Source organism: Rhineura floridana, chromosome 5 (genome assembly GCF_030035675.1).
Source record: "Rhineura floridana isolate rRhiFlo1 chromosome 5, rRhiFlo1.hap2, whole genome shotgun sequence".
Classification (NCBI taxonomy): Eukaryota; Metazoa; Chordata; class Lepidosauria; order Squamata; family Rhineuridae; genus Rhineura; species Rhineura floridana.
Genome location: NC_084484.1, coordinates 14,258,827 through 14,275,260, shown reverse-complemented (window position 1 = coordinate 14,275,260; position 16,434 = coordinate 14,258,827).

Genomic DNA, 16,434 nt, shown 5'->3' with positions numbered 1-16,434 from the left:
GGGCTGGCCACAGCAGGTACAAACAATGCCAGCATCTGGTTATTACATCAGTATCTCCTGCCTACTGTTCTCTAAACTCCAACATAAGCTCTAGCAACCTACGGCGGAAACATACCCACTCTGGGTGGGTGTATAGCCCCTGAACTGGCCCTAACGGTTCTTCCCATTCCTAGCTTTTATTAATCTAGCTTCAACTGAATAATACACATGAAACCACAAGCAGAAAGCCCTTTGTGAAACAAAACCAATCATCTACCTAATTTCATTCTCCTGTACCATTCATGTCATGACTGACTGCACCACAATCTAGAGGTCTAAAAAAAAAGATGAAAAACGTTTACCCCCAACCTGTGCTGCTTCATACTTTGTTGATGATAGATAGACAGACAGACAGACAGACAGACAGACAGACAGACAGACAGATAGATAGATAGATAGATAGATAGATAGATAGATAGATAGATAGATAGATAGATAGATAGATAGATAGATAGATAGATAGATAGATAGATAGATAGATAGATAGATAGATAGACAGATAGACAGATAGATAGATAGATAGATAGATAGATATTTCACAACGAGGATGGATTGTGCAGTGGTATTTCAACACTCATCCCCAACATACACTGGGGGCAGGGGATGAAACACTCAACATGCCAGTTATTTGGGGGGTCTAATAACTCCAATATGTTAGAAATTCTCATATAACTCTCATATAACACTGGCCTGTGTTGTTGTTTAACGCCAGATTGGTACACAATAAGACCACTCTCATCCATGATTTGATTGTGGATGATGTTGACCATTGAACTGTACTGTCACTGATTTTATTTTCCATCAAGTCTGCAAGTTTGGAGAAGTAACACTGTTATGTCTTTGCTGGCTTGAGAGCAGATACTCCAAGGCCAGCCGTTGTCATGGTAACGTGAGATAGCAACTGGGAAAGTTCTAACAGAGTCTGTAAGTTGTGTCTTCTTTATATTGCCTCTGAACTGAGAGGTTTGTCTTCTGTGTCATGTCTTTGAGCTGAGAACTTCTCTCCTGGGGGGGGGGAGCAACTCTACATGTAATCTTAAAGCCTTAAGCCATAATGTCTTGTAGTAAAGACTCTTAACCTGATCTAATGCCTCTGTGATGTTTCTTGCTCAACTTAACTCCAATGTAACGTATGCTGTTTCATGCAACAACGCACACACGTCAACAGGGTTATGGGCCCAGATCCACAGTGCATTACTCAAGAGTAAGTTGCTGGTCTGAACGGCAGATGGAGTTCCAGAGAGGGCAGCTTGATTGATTGTGCCAGACAGAGGTGAGCAGGATGGCTGTAAACCTGTCTGGAGGAGGCTTGCCGATGGAACGACTTAATGAAAAGAATTATGCCAGCTGGAAGCCGAGGATGCGGGCTTTGCTGATAAAAGAGGATTTATGGGACATTATAGATGGACCCCCTCCGGCGGTACTGACCGCGGCCTGGACGCGTAGAGATCAGAAGGCGCAAGCTTTTATACTTCTGGCTCTATCAGACTCTCAACTGTTACACGTGAGAGATGTTACAAACGCCAAACAGATGTGGGACGTGTTGGAGGCCCTACATGTGCAACAGACTGCGGGATCTAAATTGTGTTTGGCAAGGAAGCTGTACCAGATGCGCTTCACGGGTGAGTGCGAAATGAGTGAGCATCTCACGGAATTCAGGCGCTTGTTTGCAGAGCTGACGGACCAAGGCGTCGAACACTCTGAGCTTCAGAAGACCTATCTGATCCTGGCTTCACTCGATGGGACTTGGAATAATATGGTCATGGCTTTCGAAGCCATGCCTGACAGAGGTCTGAACGTTGCATTTATTGAGGAAAAACTGTCCCAGGAATGGCAGCGGAGACAAGAGGCGAAAAGTGCTGAGGAAAAGCAAAGAGCCAAGCTGAAAGAAGAAAGCAGCTGCAGACAGGAAAACAAGCTGGAGCAGCAGCGGCTGAAATCTTGTTATGCCTGTGGGGCTCGTGGGCATCTTCAAAGAGACTGTGCAGTCAAGCGTAACTCCAGGGAAGGAGGCTTGAAGCAGGGAAGTGTGAACTTTGTAAACAGAAGTCTCAAGATTTAGGACCTGTTAACTGGATTCTTGACAGCGGTGCAAGCCATATATTAATCAAAGACAGGAGTTTGTTTTACACTTCAGAAGACGTGCAGGATTTTGTGCAACTTGCGGATGGATCGCGCAAGAATGTGGAAGCCCGAGGACTGGTGAGATTTGATAAACTTGGAATAATGTCAGATTGTTTGTTTGTACCAGAATTGGATCATAACATGTTGTCTGTGAGAAAACTGGTGAGTTGTCAATTTTCAGTCTTGTTTGACAGAGGGAAATGTTTTGTGTAAAGAAGAGGCAAAGTTGTCTGTCAGGGTTTCATGACACAAGGGCAGTTTAAAATGACCATGGGTGTGAAGTGTGCTGATGCCTTGAGTTTAATGAGGCGGAAAGAGAATGACGGTCAGAGCTGTAAGAAGACAGCTGTTAAAAGCACACAGCCACAGTATTCATGTAATGCAGTCAGGCTGATGCCTGAAAGAGTGCATTGCAGCCGAATTTACAAGCCACAGGGTAAGAGACGTGGCAAACGTGCACTAAGAGCACAAGAGAATGCATATTTCAGAGTTTGTTGTCCAGAAACACAGCAATTAATCCTGAGCAGAAGCATTAAAGTCTCAGAAAAGCCTTGGGATCAAAGGCAAACAGTCATTCTTACAGGGTCAGATGACACACAAGCACAAACATTTAAGCCAAATCTAGACATAAAGGTGGAGGGCACACATATTCCACTCAGAGATGCGTTAAATGAGCTCATTTGTGGGAAACAAAGATCGAAGAAACGCAAGGCTGAGGAAATGGAGGATCCTGGGCACGCTGTGCCAAGCACAAGCACAAATGGGGGGGCAGAGAGAGCAGACGCCCTAGTGCCTTTAAGACGTTCTACAAGATCAAATATAGGGAAACCACCTGAAAAATTTACTGTGGGGGTAATTACCAGTCCTGGAATGCATAAACAGGTTGAAATGGATCCTGAAACGTTATATTTTACTTGTGTTCAGCCAAAGTTTGATTGAATAAAGTGTTAGCTAAATGTACAGAGATGTTCTGAACTGTACTGAAATGTAAACTGTATTGCAAGATGTATTGTGGAAATGTATTATTGTTATTGTTGTCATGAATTACAGACATGATGGGAAAAAGGGGGAATTGTTGACCATTGAACTGTACTGTCACTGATTTTATTTTCCATCAAGTCTGCAAGTTTGGAGAAGTAACACTGTTATGTCTTTGCTGGCTTGAGAGCAGATACTCCAAGGCCAGCTGTTGTCATGGTAACGTGAGATAGCAACTGGGAAAGTTCTAACAGTCTGTAAGTTGTGTCTTCTGTATATTGCCTCTGAACTGAGAGGTTTGTCTTCTGTGTCATGTCTTTGAACTGAGAACTTCTCTCCTGGGGGGGGGGGGAGCAACTCTACATGTAATCTTAAAGCCTTAAGCCATAATGTCTTGTAGTAAAGACTCTTAACCTGATCTAATGCCTCTGTGATGTTTCTTGCTCAACTTAACTCCAATGTAACGTATGCTGTTTCACGCAACAACGCACACACATCAACAGATGAAGGTGCCGAATTGGTGTGCATTACTGAGACCTGGGTGGGTTAGCTGGGAAGAGTTGATCTGACCCAGCTTTGCCCACCTGGACACTCAGTGCAACAACAGTACATGCTATAGGGATGGGGGGGAGGAGTTGCTGTGGTCTACAGAACTTCCATCTCTGTCACCAGGAAACCACTCTGTCTTGGAGCTGGCTGTGAGGGCCTGCACCTGGTGTCGGGCTGAGGAGACAGTAAACTAGGGTTGCTGCTGGTGTACTGTCCATCCTGCTGCCCAGCAGCTTCTCTGAATGAGTTGGCGGAGGCCGTCTCGGCTGTGGTGTTGGTGGAGCCCAGAACGATAGTGCTGGGTGACTTCAATGTCCACGCTGAGGCTGCCTCTAGTGTTCTGGCTCAGGACTTCATGGTCTCCATGATGACCTTGGGGTTGTCTCAGGTTGTCACTGGCCTGACGCATAGGGCAGGACACACCCTCGACTTGGTTTTTGCTCCAGATGGAGGAAGGTGTGGTCTGGAGATATGGGGTGGGTGTATGTCACCCCATTGTCATGGTCAGATCACTTCCTGGTGAAGTTCAGACTTATGGCTCCGATCCTTCCCTGCAGGGGTGGTGGACAGATTAAGATGGTCCATCTCCGGAACCTAATGGAATCCACTGTATTCCTGTATGCCCTGGGGGAGTTCCCAGTAGATAGAGCAGGTGACCCTGTTGAAGCCCTTGTCACACTGTGGAACAGTGAGGCACGTTGGGCTCTTTACACGGTTGCCCCTGAGCACCCTCTCTGGCATTGTGGAGCCCGGTCTGTACCTTGGTACATCAGTGAGTTAAGGGCAATGAAACAGGCTGGACAACGGCTAGAGCGTAAGTGGCGAAAGATGTGCTGTGAGGCTGATCGAGCACGAGTAAAACATCATAACCATGCCTACTGTGTGGCGGTGAGGGCGGCGAAGAAGGCCCACTTCTCTGCCTCCATCGCATCCTCAAGTAGCCGTCCAGTGGAGCTTTTCCTTATTGTCAGGAATCTGTTGACATCAACTCCAGGAAATGGAGTTTTAGACCCTTGGGAGGCCCACTGTGAATTGTTTGCTAGGCACTTTGAGGGTAAAGTTGCTCGCCTCCGTAGCAGTCTTGATGCCCCCTCCACATCTACTGTAGTCCCCAATGAGGTGTCCAGTGCAAAGTCTGCTGCAACTTCTTGGGAACGGTTTCAGTTAATGCGGCCTAGTGATGTGGACAAGGTGCTTGCGATGATGCAGCCAGCAATGTGTCCTCTCGACCCTTGCCCTTCTTGGCTTATTAAAGCCTGCCGAAGGGATTTGGATCCAGAGTGTGGTCAATGCATCATTGCGGGAGGGAGTGGTTCTAGGCGCCTTGAAGGAGGTGGTGATCCGACCAAAAGCCCACCCTGGACCCATTGGTTTATGACAACTACCGACCGGTTGCAAATACCCCCTTTTTAGGGAAGGTGATTGAGAGGGTTGTGGTGCAGCAATTGCAAGTACTCTTGGATGAAACAGATTATCTTGACCCATCCCAGTCTGGGTTCAGGCCTGGTTACGGGATTGAATCGGCCTTGGTTGCCCTGATGGATGACCTTTATCAGAAGAAGGGACAGGGGGAATGCGACCCTGTTAGTCTTACTTGATCTCTCAGCGGCTTTTGATACCATTGACCATGGTATCCTTCTGGGCCGACTTGGTGAGCTGGGTAGTGGAGGAACTGTTTTACAGTGGTTCCTATCCTATCTCCACGGTTGCTCTCAGATAATAGCATTGGGTGATTGTCTTTCAGCCCCCTGGCAGTTGTGCTGTGGGGTGCCACAGGGTACCATCTTGTCCCCCATGCTGTTTAACATCTATATGAAGCCCTTGGGAGCAGTCATCAGAAGATTTGGGGCAAAGTGTCAGCAGTATGCTGACTATATCCAGCTCTATTTCTCCATGACATCTCAATCGGGAGAGGCCGTGCAAGCCCTGGACCACTGCCTGGACTCAGTGGTGGGCTGGATGAGAGCCAATAAACTGAGTCTGAATCCTAGCAAGACGGATGCGCTGTGGGTTGGTGGTTCCCGAGTTCGGATAATTAGTCAGTTGCTTGCTTCTGTTTGCCACCCTGGGCTCCTGCTGGAAGGAAGGGTGGGGTATAAATAAAATAATAAATAAATAAATAAATATAGCATCACAATGCTTACTTAAACAGAACTGCCATATATGTTTCATTTTTCAGGAAAGCAGCATCTAGTATGCTTGTCCCCAATCATGGATCAATAGTATTTCCTCAAGCACAGGTTAAAAATAAATTGCAAAAATGTAGAGTGAATGCAAACTTTCTGCTAATACTTTTGAATCCATATTGTCCTCACCAAATATTTTAACACCAAACACTGCTAAGATTGTCATATTGACAATGTAGTATTTTACATTTTGTATGGGATTTGCCCCGCATTATTAATATAGTTGTATGGGTGTGATACAGGACTGCACAGTATCATAATATCATATCATTCTAAATATGAAAGTTTTCTTTGCCATAGCTTAAATAGATTTCCCTTTCTAAAGAGGTGAGCTGTCTTATCTTTTTAAGATCATCATCAGCCTGGATTTTAGGAAGCCTACTGAATAATTGAATGTATAGCTTCAGAAAGTTCCAAGTTTGGCTTAGAAATTGTCTCAGTAGAGAATGTAAATACCATCCCTTCCTTCGCCTGCATACCAAAGTAAAAAGAGCATCAATCTTCTCTTTACTTTTCTTCCTTTCCAAAACTTGGGGGAGAGGTCTGCATGCGAAGAGCTAATTGCAAATTACTTACTAGTTTCCCTGCTGCCCCTCTTCAGTGTATGATTTAAGTATAAAAGCAAGTCACAGCAGTAAGCACCCACCTGTAATTCCCATTGCCAGCTACAGGTTCCTTTAATATGAAATAAAAGTTTAAGAAATTATCCCAAGGCTCTGAGAGAAGGTAGGATTAGACTTGGCCATTATCAAAAGAAGCTGAATCACTGCCAAGTATATAGTTTTCTAGGTTAGATTCTCTGTAGAAGCAGTAGAAACACAGAAAAGAAGCAAAGTGAGAACAGCAACAAACATACAACAATGTAATTCTCCATCTTTGGGCTGATTGCAGGTGTTTCCACCACTCACCATATGCTCAGAGGCACATGTTACCAAATTCTTCCAAGCTTCGCAGGAAGTGGATTGGACTGGGAAAGACCAACCCAAATTGTGTTTGCATTTTTACAAATTTGTTGGGCAATACAATATGTCAGGTCAGGTCTCCTGCTCTCCTGGTGCATTCACTATAGCTGCCCAATTTCCCTGCTTTTTAAAGTTTGATAGAAATATTTGTTGGCTAAAGGTACATTCTTAAACCACATATTAGTGAATATAACATTTAAATGCATGTGTTCTGGTGCTGAGCAGTTTCTGGCACCCAAATTCCATCTCCAGTGACCTGAATAAATTGCTGCAGTATTCATTTGTACTGTACATTGTGTCCATCTACATTGACATTGTTGTGGAAAAAAGATAGCTGCCAGCAAAAAAAACCTGCAAATGTAGAACCCACCCTTCCTCCCCTAAGGAAGCCTAGCGCAGGTCACAATGATAAAAATGCATAAAAACAATTTTAAACAGCATTATAATGTATTGCAGAGAGCAATTAAAACCAACAGTGTAAAAACTTCATAAATCGTCCAAAAGCCTGTGTTTTTTTTGTCCTGAAACAGGTGAAGAGGAAGATTAAATGATTTCCCTTAGGAGGGACTTTCATAGCCAGGGTGCCACCACTAGAAATGTCCAACCCCATTCTTTGTGCTGCTCCTACTGATGGGATCACAATTACGGCCTCTCCCCTTCTCCCTGGATCAAAAGGTACTGATGAACTCACTGTTTCATCTCCCCCACCCACAATTATCTGGACAATGTCCAGGTCACTGGGGCAAATCCAATATGGCAGCCACAGCCTCGAAAATATTGAAGGTATTTTTTAAAAAAAGATGAAGTTCAGGGCTGTTAGCATAGATGGCACATTTGTTGTGGAGTTCTTTCTTCTTACCATGACATAATTCCCTACCAGATATGTTACACAATATCAGCCTCAAGAAGGGATAGGTGAGAATTTTGATTGTTTGCATTTCAAGCCAAATCTATCAAATTTACACTTTCTGAAATAATATGCGAATTAAAACATAGCCATCCTTCAAAATTCACACTCATTCAAATTTTGAAATGCAGTTCACCAAACAGTGTTTACAAAAATTAGTATATTGGGAAAGTGTGCATGAATGAATATATTACTGAAAATGCATGCAAAAATGTATTATATGAAGGAAAAGGCTTGTAAAAATGTGTACATTAGTAAAAACTGCCTACAAAAAGGTGTTTATTAGGAGAAATTATGCATGAAAATGCTAGAGAATTTTCATGGCTTTGGAATGCAAATTGCTGCAGAAATGTGGAGAAATGAATTTAAGACTGGAAAAAAAGAGAAACTGAGAGAATTGAAATTGGCAGATCTGTCCATCCTTAGCCTCAGGGTTATATTACTAGAGCTTGAAATGCTTTCCTTGCACACAAGGGGGAATGACAAGGACTTTGTCATTTTACAGGCATATGCCAATCCACTAAAGTCCAAAAGAGAACTATTATGATCAGCAGTCTCTGTCTCTAACTGCACAATATGCATAGTTTTTAACCATTTTTTCTATTTTCTGTTATTGCAAAATGCAGCTACAGAGATTACAAACTGCAACAGAAGACCAGCGCAGGCGGGAGAGGCTTGTTAACATATTTAATCTGAGATAAATAGTAACTTTTAGCAAAAAGGACTACAAACAAGAAAAGCGTGAAGAAGCCCACATTCCCACACTGGTCTTCTGCAACAGTAGTTTGCAAATAAAAGAGCATATTGGCAGGGTAGAACAAAGGATGACACAAAACTGAATGTCACATGGAATTGAGTCGTCTCAGTTCTTCTCTTCCCACCCCCCCACCCCCTCAACCCACCCATCTTTCTCCTCCTAGCAACATCAACTCCTAAAAATAAATGCATTCCTGTGTGTTTTGGCATTAATTGCAGGGCTTCAAACTATCTCTGAAATTTCAGACCCATAAAAGGAAATGTAGTCCAGCTGTCTCCTATGCTAAGATAGCTGTAACAAATCTGGGTCTGGCAGCATGGAGACGTCTTAGTCACTTGCTTAAGGACCTGTGGCAGGCCAACAAAGATGGAACTTGCTGTGCCAGGAGCTCAAACTCTTTCCACTCTGGGCTTCTGTACTCAAAACATTTCACACTTGGATGCCTAAAGCAAAAGTGATTGCCACTGTTACAAAACTCTGTCTAGAAACTACTAATGCTCAATAAGAACATACCAAGGTGCAAGTGATGCTTATCTCTCTAGCACAGCATGGCAACTACTCCAGCATGAAATTAAATTGCTTAGTTACAGACTGTACTTAAGGCAAGATACTTAGGGTAAATGTCTCATGCACATTTACTTTGAAATAAGTTTCATTGAATACAGTAGGTCTTACCTTTTGAGTAAACATGCATAGTTGTACACTGTAAGTCTCCTACTGAAATGAAGGGGATTTAGAATCTAAACTTGGTCACATGGCTGATCCAGCCACATCTCTCTACTTGCTCCACACCTGACATCACATATGATGTCAGCTGTGGGGTGGGTGGGTACAGTTTGGGGAAAACAGCATTGCAGACCAAACTGGGATCTGTGCCAGGCCAAATTTGGATCATGGGGCAGAGGTTCCCCACCCCGATTTGGAAGAAGTGCTTAACTTGCCTTATAACAGCGTTTTTCTGAAATGTTTTGCACTCGGACCCCAACAGCTAGCACATCTGCCCAAGAAGATGTGAAAAATAAAAATAAAACCTATTTTTATTTTCACAAGGAAATTTGACAGACATGCTTATATAGGGCTGCAGTGTAGATTTCACAGTTGTATTTTCATTAATTTTCATTATTTTTCATTAATAAGAAAAATCAATATATTGTGACGTGTGAGTGTGCACATGCATAAATATGTATTGCGTCCCATTCATGGGTACGTTGGGTGTTTTGACGAAATGCTGAGGTCTATATTAGCATTTGTAAATGCACTATATAAATCCTTAAAGATGATTGCAAAACTTCCAATTTGTCATTTGGGCCATATTAAAAGCAACACAAGCAACCAAAAAGGGGATACTGGAAAGAAATTAAAACACGTATGATTTTTTTTCACAGCAGTTTTAATTCCCAGCGATAAGGTTTTTGACAAAATTTCCAATACTAGAAAATGAATAAATATATAGTGAAGATCAGTAGCTAGAGATTGTAACACAGAAAAATATCCAACCGACAGGAATATATTTGTGGCTAAGTGAGAAGCTGCTGCATAAAATTATGGATCCTTTTCCAAAACCATTACCATCTGGTTCCAGTCATCACATTTTCAAAAATTTATTTTCAGAAAATATTCTCAGAGAACAAGCAGCCATATCCAGCAAAATGGCAGATGCGATATTACTGCAATGGACTCCTCCCTTTGGCTTACACAAATCCATAATTCCCTGGCATAGAGCTGAGCAGCCATCAAGGAAAGTCAAGATTTATGAAGAAATTTAAGCTGTAATCCTATTTGCTCTTTTCTGGGAATAAGCCCCATTGAACACTGGGATTATGCTTCTGAGTATATATAGATAGAATTGTACAATTAGGAAAGCAAGAGAGATGGGTATCAATGGAATTATAAACAGCAGATGCTTCTTCATGCATGCCCCTCTAGCAGGGCTGGTGCTAGCGGGTGGCCAGGTCAGGCCCTGGCTGAGGGCCCCTCCTTAGGGTGGGAGAGTAATGTTCCTGTTCTGCGATCCATGTCAGAGTCGGCTCCTGAACCTGCAACAGATTGCGGAGAGGGAGCTCCCAGCCACCTCTCCCCCCAGTACAGTCAGTGCGGGCTTTAATAAGCCTGCATGCATGCCCTGCCCACCTCTCCCATCCCTATGAATGATGTGAGCGCAGTGCACACATGCCTGCCATCAACCAAGATCAACAGACGGTTCCCTAAGGGGTTGACGCCCCCACTGCCATCTGGGTTGATGGCAGGCATGTGCACCCAGCATGCACATCATTTACAGGGATGACAGAGGTAGATGGGATGTGCAGGCGGGTTTATTAGCCCCGTGCCATCTGTATGGAGGGTTGGGCTATGATGCTGCATGCCGGCCCTGCCCTCTAGAGATGCTCACATGAAATCTTACAAATGATGTTGGGGCTGAAGTTTAAAACTGATGGGCAGGAGGACAAGAGACTGGATTCCTGGCTGCAGCCACCCCCATTCTAATTTACTAGGGCCATCCTACGGAAGAGCAAATCCACAGGCTCATACACAACCTCTCCTTTGGGGGATGTCTCCTACTCCTCTCCTTTGAGGGATGTAGATCTATCTACAGATAGATTCATCTAGGTAACATTAATTACTGCATTTTCAGGATTCAGGCCAGGTGCTAAATGCAGGTTCTGTAGCTAAGCCCCAATTTTGATACTTCTGTTCTGTCATGGGTCGAAATAATGCCGGGAGCCTAGACGAGAAGAGCAGGTTCCCTTCTTCAGACCTTTTCCCAGACAAGTGGTTGATTGGTGAGAGGGGGACGGGACCGGCATTCTTCCCCTCACTAGACAGTAATTGTGTGAGGGATGAATGTGCAAATTAGGCTTCCACGTCCCTTCTAAATGAGGAAGAATCAAGATCTTCTCGTTTTAGCTGTTGGAAGTTTCACTTCAATTAATGCATTGTCTCACTGTGTGCTCTGAATCTACTGACCATTAGGAGCTATAGATACAGTTATTGAAAGGGTCCCTGCTTGAATTCCCTCATTGGTTTCCTCAAGCTTAAGCATGCCTGTAACTGGTTAGACCAGCCTTTCCCAACCAGTGTGCCTCCAGATGTTGTTGGACCACAATTCCCATCTTTCTTGACCATTGGCAATGCTGGCTGAGTCTGATGGGAGTTGTGGTCCAACAACATCTGGAGGCACACTGGTTGGGAAAGGCTGGGTTAGACTGATATTCTCAGGGCTATCATCACATCCAGTTCCTCCTTCTTCCCACAGTTCTCTCCCTCTCTATCTAATTCAGAATTCAGCTAGTGTAGATGATTAGGCTTTCCTATCCAAGTGTGTGTGTATGTGTTTGTGTTTAATAAAAATGAGTTTGTTTTGTTTAAGATAAACACCAGTCTCGTTCATATGTTTTTTATATCTCCAATGAACTCTGCTGCATAAAACTAATTTCTTCATTAGCAAGACAGGACATCAGGGTTATGCTTTATTGTGTAGCTGAACTCTAACATTTTGCAGCTGGAAAGCTGATAATATGCAGTTGGAAAAAATGTGGGGAGTGCGATTAGATGCATTAGGTGTATGCATTTATTAAGCGCTTAAATGACAGGCAATGCCAGAGACTGTATGCATGCATAATTATATATAAGGGTAGAATGTGCTCAGTATCCATACTTGAACTGCCCAAACCATATTAAAACACCTTTTTGGGCAGAACTTCCTCTGCTTCACCTTCATGTTCAGTTAGGCCTGTCCAGCACTCTATGTTCCTTACCAGCCATTGTAAAACAGTTGGTCTGTGGTCCCGCTCAGCCAATGGTGGCATATTATAATTGATGTAAAGACATAAGTTTTATGTTTCCACTGATAGTCAGGCCCTGCTTTTACTTATGAGCACAACACTGGCACTTGTGAGCCTCTCAATGTTGGCATTATGGGGTTTGGCAGTAAGAACATGGGTGAGGATCATAGTAGTGTTCTTGTAATTTGACAACTCTGCAAGAATTTGACCTTGAAAATAGTTGTGGGTTTTTTGCTTTTGCTTTCTTGAAGGAGTGCTACATTCACCAACCATTTTCCTCCCCCCCACACACATAGGAAATAGAGAGAGAGAACTTCAGCTGGGTGTGAGAAGCAGAAGAGATCCAGTTAGTCAGCCATTCCAGCGTGCTTACTACTAATTTATTAATCCCTTTTTGTTTTGCTCACTAAACATGATCTCCTACTCAGGTATTTCAGATTGATCAGACCAATCATAGGCCTGGGTGGGTCTGAAATAGACCATCTAGAAATAGTCTGAAGACGTGTCATTGGTTGGCAACTGATTCTGCAGACAATACATAATACTCCAGCACTGGGAACTGAACAGACCATCCTGCCAATCGCAGGGCACACTGAATACAACTGCCAATCTGACTCTGGTTCTGCTTTAACACCATTGAGTCACCTGCTTTGTTGTGGAATATTTTAAAATAAAAATCATGTACAGTAGGGCCCCACTTCTCAACGCCCCGTTTTTCGGCGTTCTGCTAATAAGGCACCAGCAGGGTGATCAGCTGGAGGGGGTGCTGGAGCTCCCCTCCAGCTGATCATGCCGGAGGAGGGGAAGATCAGCTTTAGCATGCTACCACTGATATTCTCCTCTTCAGGCGCGATCAGAGTCCCCCGCTCGAGCTGATCGCGCCGGAGGAGGGGAAGATCAGCTGTAGCGTGCTACCACTGATATTCTCCGCCGCCGGGGCAGTCAGACTCCTGCACTCCAGCTGATCGCACTGGAGGGGAAGATCAGCTGTAGTGTGCTACAGCTGATCTTCTCATCTTCTGGCGTGATCAGACTCCTGCTCAAGCTGATCACGCCCAAGGAGGGGAAAATCTGATCTTCTCCTCCTCTGGTGAGATCAACGGGTTAGGTTCCAGACCCCCGCACTACAGCTGATCCACTTTTTGGTGGTTTTTGCTTTCCGGCGGGGGTCTGGAACATAGCCTGCTGTATGAGTGGGGCCCTACTGTAAAGCCAAATATCAGTAAATTTGTCTCATCACTGCAGGCAGGTGTTATAAACTGAGACAAAAGGAGTTGGAGAAGAAAGGCTGAGGAAGCTGCAGGCCCTGAAGAAAGAGTTGGGCCCTGCCCTGTAATATTTTTTCTAAATTGAGAAAGAAGTAACAGTAAATCATCACTGTAAGAACTTAGCAGGACCAGGGCTGAAGGGGTGAGCAAAAAGACACTTAAAGGCAGAACAGAACTGTAGCCGCTGGAGACAGTTTTTGGAGTTCCTTGCTGACAAGGCAAGGACAAGCCAAGGTCTGCATCTGATACTGTGTAGTAGGGTTGCCAGGTCTCTGATCTTCGGGCGAGTCACCTTAAACTCCGGACTCTCAGTTTTCATTAAAAAAAAAAGTTTCTAGGTGGTCTCGAGATATACACCAAAATGTCAGCCACCCCTGCAACTTCTGTTAAATGAACTCGTAGCTGAAATGTCAAGGTTTGGGATGCTTCTGGCCTGGCAAGCTATGGGATGTTTTTAGTCAGGAACAGTGTGCATCTGTGGATATCCTGCTTTCTTTTTTTTCACCCATATGTATGTTCCTCCCCCGAGCCTGCAAAGAACAACAGAAATTGAGCAGAAACTTACATTGGTGCAAGGGTGATTGCATTGTTCTGTTAGTTACTGTATATCAGATAAGAACTACTGACTCCAGTGGAGGAGCTACCACTGCCCATTAGTAGTGCATAACTGGGTGTAGAAGAAGCAAAGCATGCTTGCATCCATTTGGCTTTTGTTCTTTACGTATTGGGAATTTATACAGTTGGAAAATCTGCTTTAGAGAAACCTACAGGACACGAAACGCTTACACACCCACATGCAGAAAAAAAGTTGAAGAATAAGGAGAAATAAATGGGTTAGATGTCCATAAAAGATTAGAATAAACAGAAGATGAAATTCAAGCTAAAGACAGAGATGTCTTTTTTTGAGGGGGAGAGGGGGGTTGGCATCTTTTTTTTCTGACCTGGTTTCCATATCTGTAACAACAAGGAAAAGTTAAGCAGGCAAAGGTTTTTCTGACATGCAGATGTACTGAGTTTAAAAACATCACCTGCTAATTTTCTATTCATTATATAGCCATTAAAAACATGAATCTTGCAAAGCAAGCAAGCAAGATGTTGGCAGCCCTAAAGGAAAGACATAGTCAAGATATTCAAGACCATGTGGCATGTGGAAATGGTGAACAGACAGGGTATTATGCAGTTTCTTTCAAGATGCAGTTCAGGGTTGCTTGATGGAAAGCATTTTTAAGATAAATGTTTGGAAATCCTATGGAATGAATTGCCACAGTATGGCAATGAACTGTGATGGACTCTAGTATGAATGATTTGTAAAGGACCAGAGAGAACCAGATGATAATTGGAAGTCCAACTTCCCATATTTAAAGACTACATCTCTGATTTTGGTGGGGAATTAAGTAGAAAGGATAGTATCAATTTTGTCCTACTTGTGATCTTTCCTAGGGCATATCATTGGCCATTGTTGGAGAAAGAATGTTCTTTTTCAATCCCAGTAGCAATTTTAGGATACAATAGTGACATCATTTGGTGATGTTAAATGTGACTGCTGTGCTCAGGAAAAGATTGCATGAGCAGAAAATTCTAATGCAAACAGTTATTTCCATGTACCATGCTCAGTCCTCCCTTGAGGCAATGTTTCACATTGTTCTTCATTTCCCCAAATGTGTTGTGAGCATCTTCATGAGTTTAAATAGAAGGGGTGCTTGCTACTCTCCTAGGTGGGGAAGGTGGAAGGTGGGGGAAAGCAGAGCTACAAATCAAAAAAGTATTGAAAGGCCCTGCTCTTCTTGGATAGAGCAGTTTAACAGAGAAAAGTAAACACAACTGCAAGGAAATAGACCTATACAGGATGGGGGCAAGGCTTGTCAAAGCAACACTTCTGTTAACTCACACTAGTGGCATAGACAATAATTACCCACGCATACAAACAATATGGAAGTCAGAGTCAAGAGGAAAAAATAATAAAAAGGAGCCCTCTCACACTTGTGATGTATGCAAACTACAAATAAGATACAAGTAGAAAGAAAGAAACAAAAGGCAATATATGTTTTTGCTTTGTACGTCGCTCAGAGTGGCTGGGCAACTAATAAATCGAATAAATAAATAATAAATAAATGTAAGTTATATTACCAAGAAGAGGAAGAAAAAAATTAAGTGGGTTAGAGGTAATGACAGCTGGATATATAAAATAGTTGGAAATAGTTGGTGGTAAGGTGTTGGACTACGACCTGGGAGACCAGGGTTCGAATCCCCACACAGCCATGAAGCTCACTGGGTGACCTTGGGCCAGTCACTGCCTCTCAGCCTCATGAAAACCCTATTCATAGGGTCACCATAAGTCGGAATCGACTTGAAGACAGTCCATTTCCATTTTCATCCCAGTTCATTCTTGGCTTTCATGAGACCTTTTCTATACATCTGTTCAGGGCAATACTTTAAGACCAGTTGATCTCTCTCTCTGTGTGTGTGCATGCACGTAAGACAGAGAAAGAATGTGTGTGTAACTGAATGACTGAGTGATTCTGCGGTATGTGTGAAAACAGATTGTGTGTGGGTGTTGTCTGGTTATGTGTGCATGAGTGTGTGTGTGTCATATGTGTGTTCGCATGAGAGAGGGTGACCACCCCCACTTTGGACATTGGCCCTACCTACTACTGGCATGAGACCCTCAGAACAAAGAAAAAAAATTTTGGCTGAAAAAGGCTCCCTGCCTTTGTTTTAAAGCACCAAGCATGTAGCACATTCGAGTACTGATCAGGGTCAGGAAAAGAGTGCTTATAACAAGGGCAGCTAGCCCCTATTATCTTATATTATAGCTATTTGGTAAGATCAGAAGGGAGTTGTTGACTGAGGTGATATGAGAGGCTGCCCTAAAGAAAGGTCCT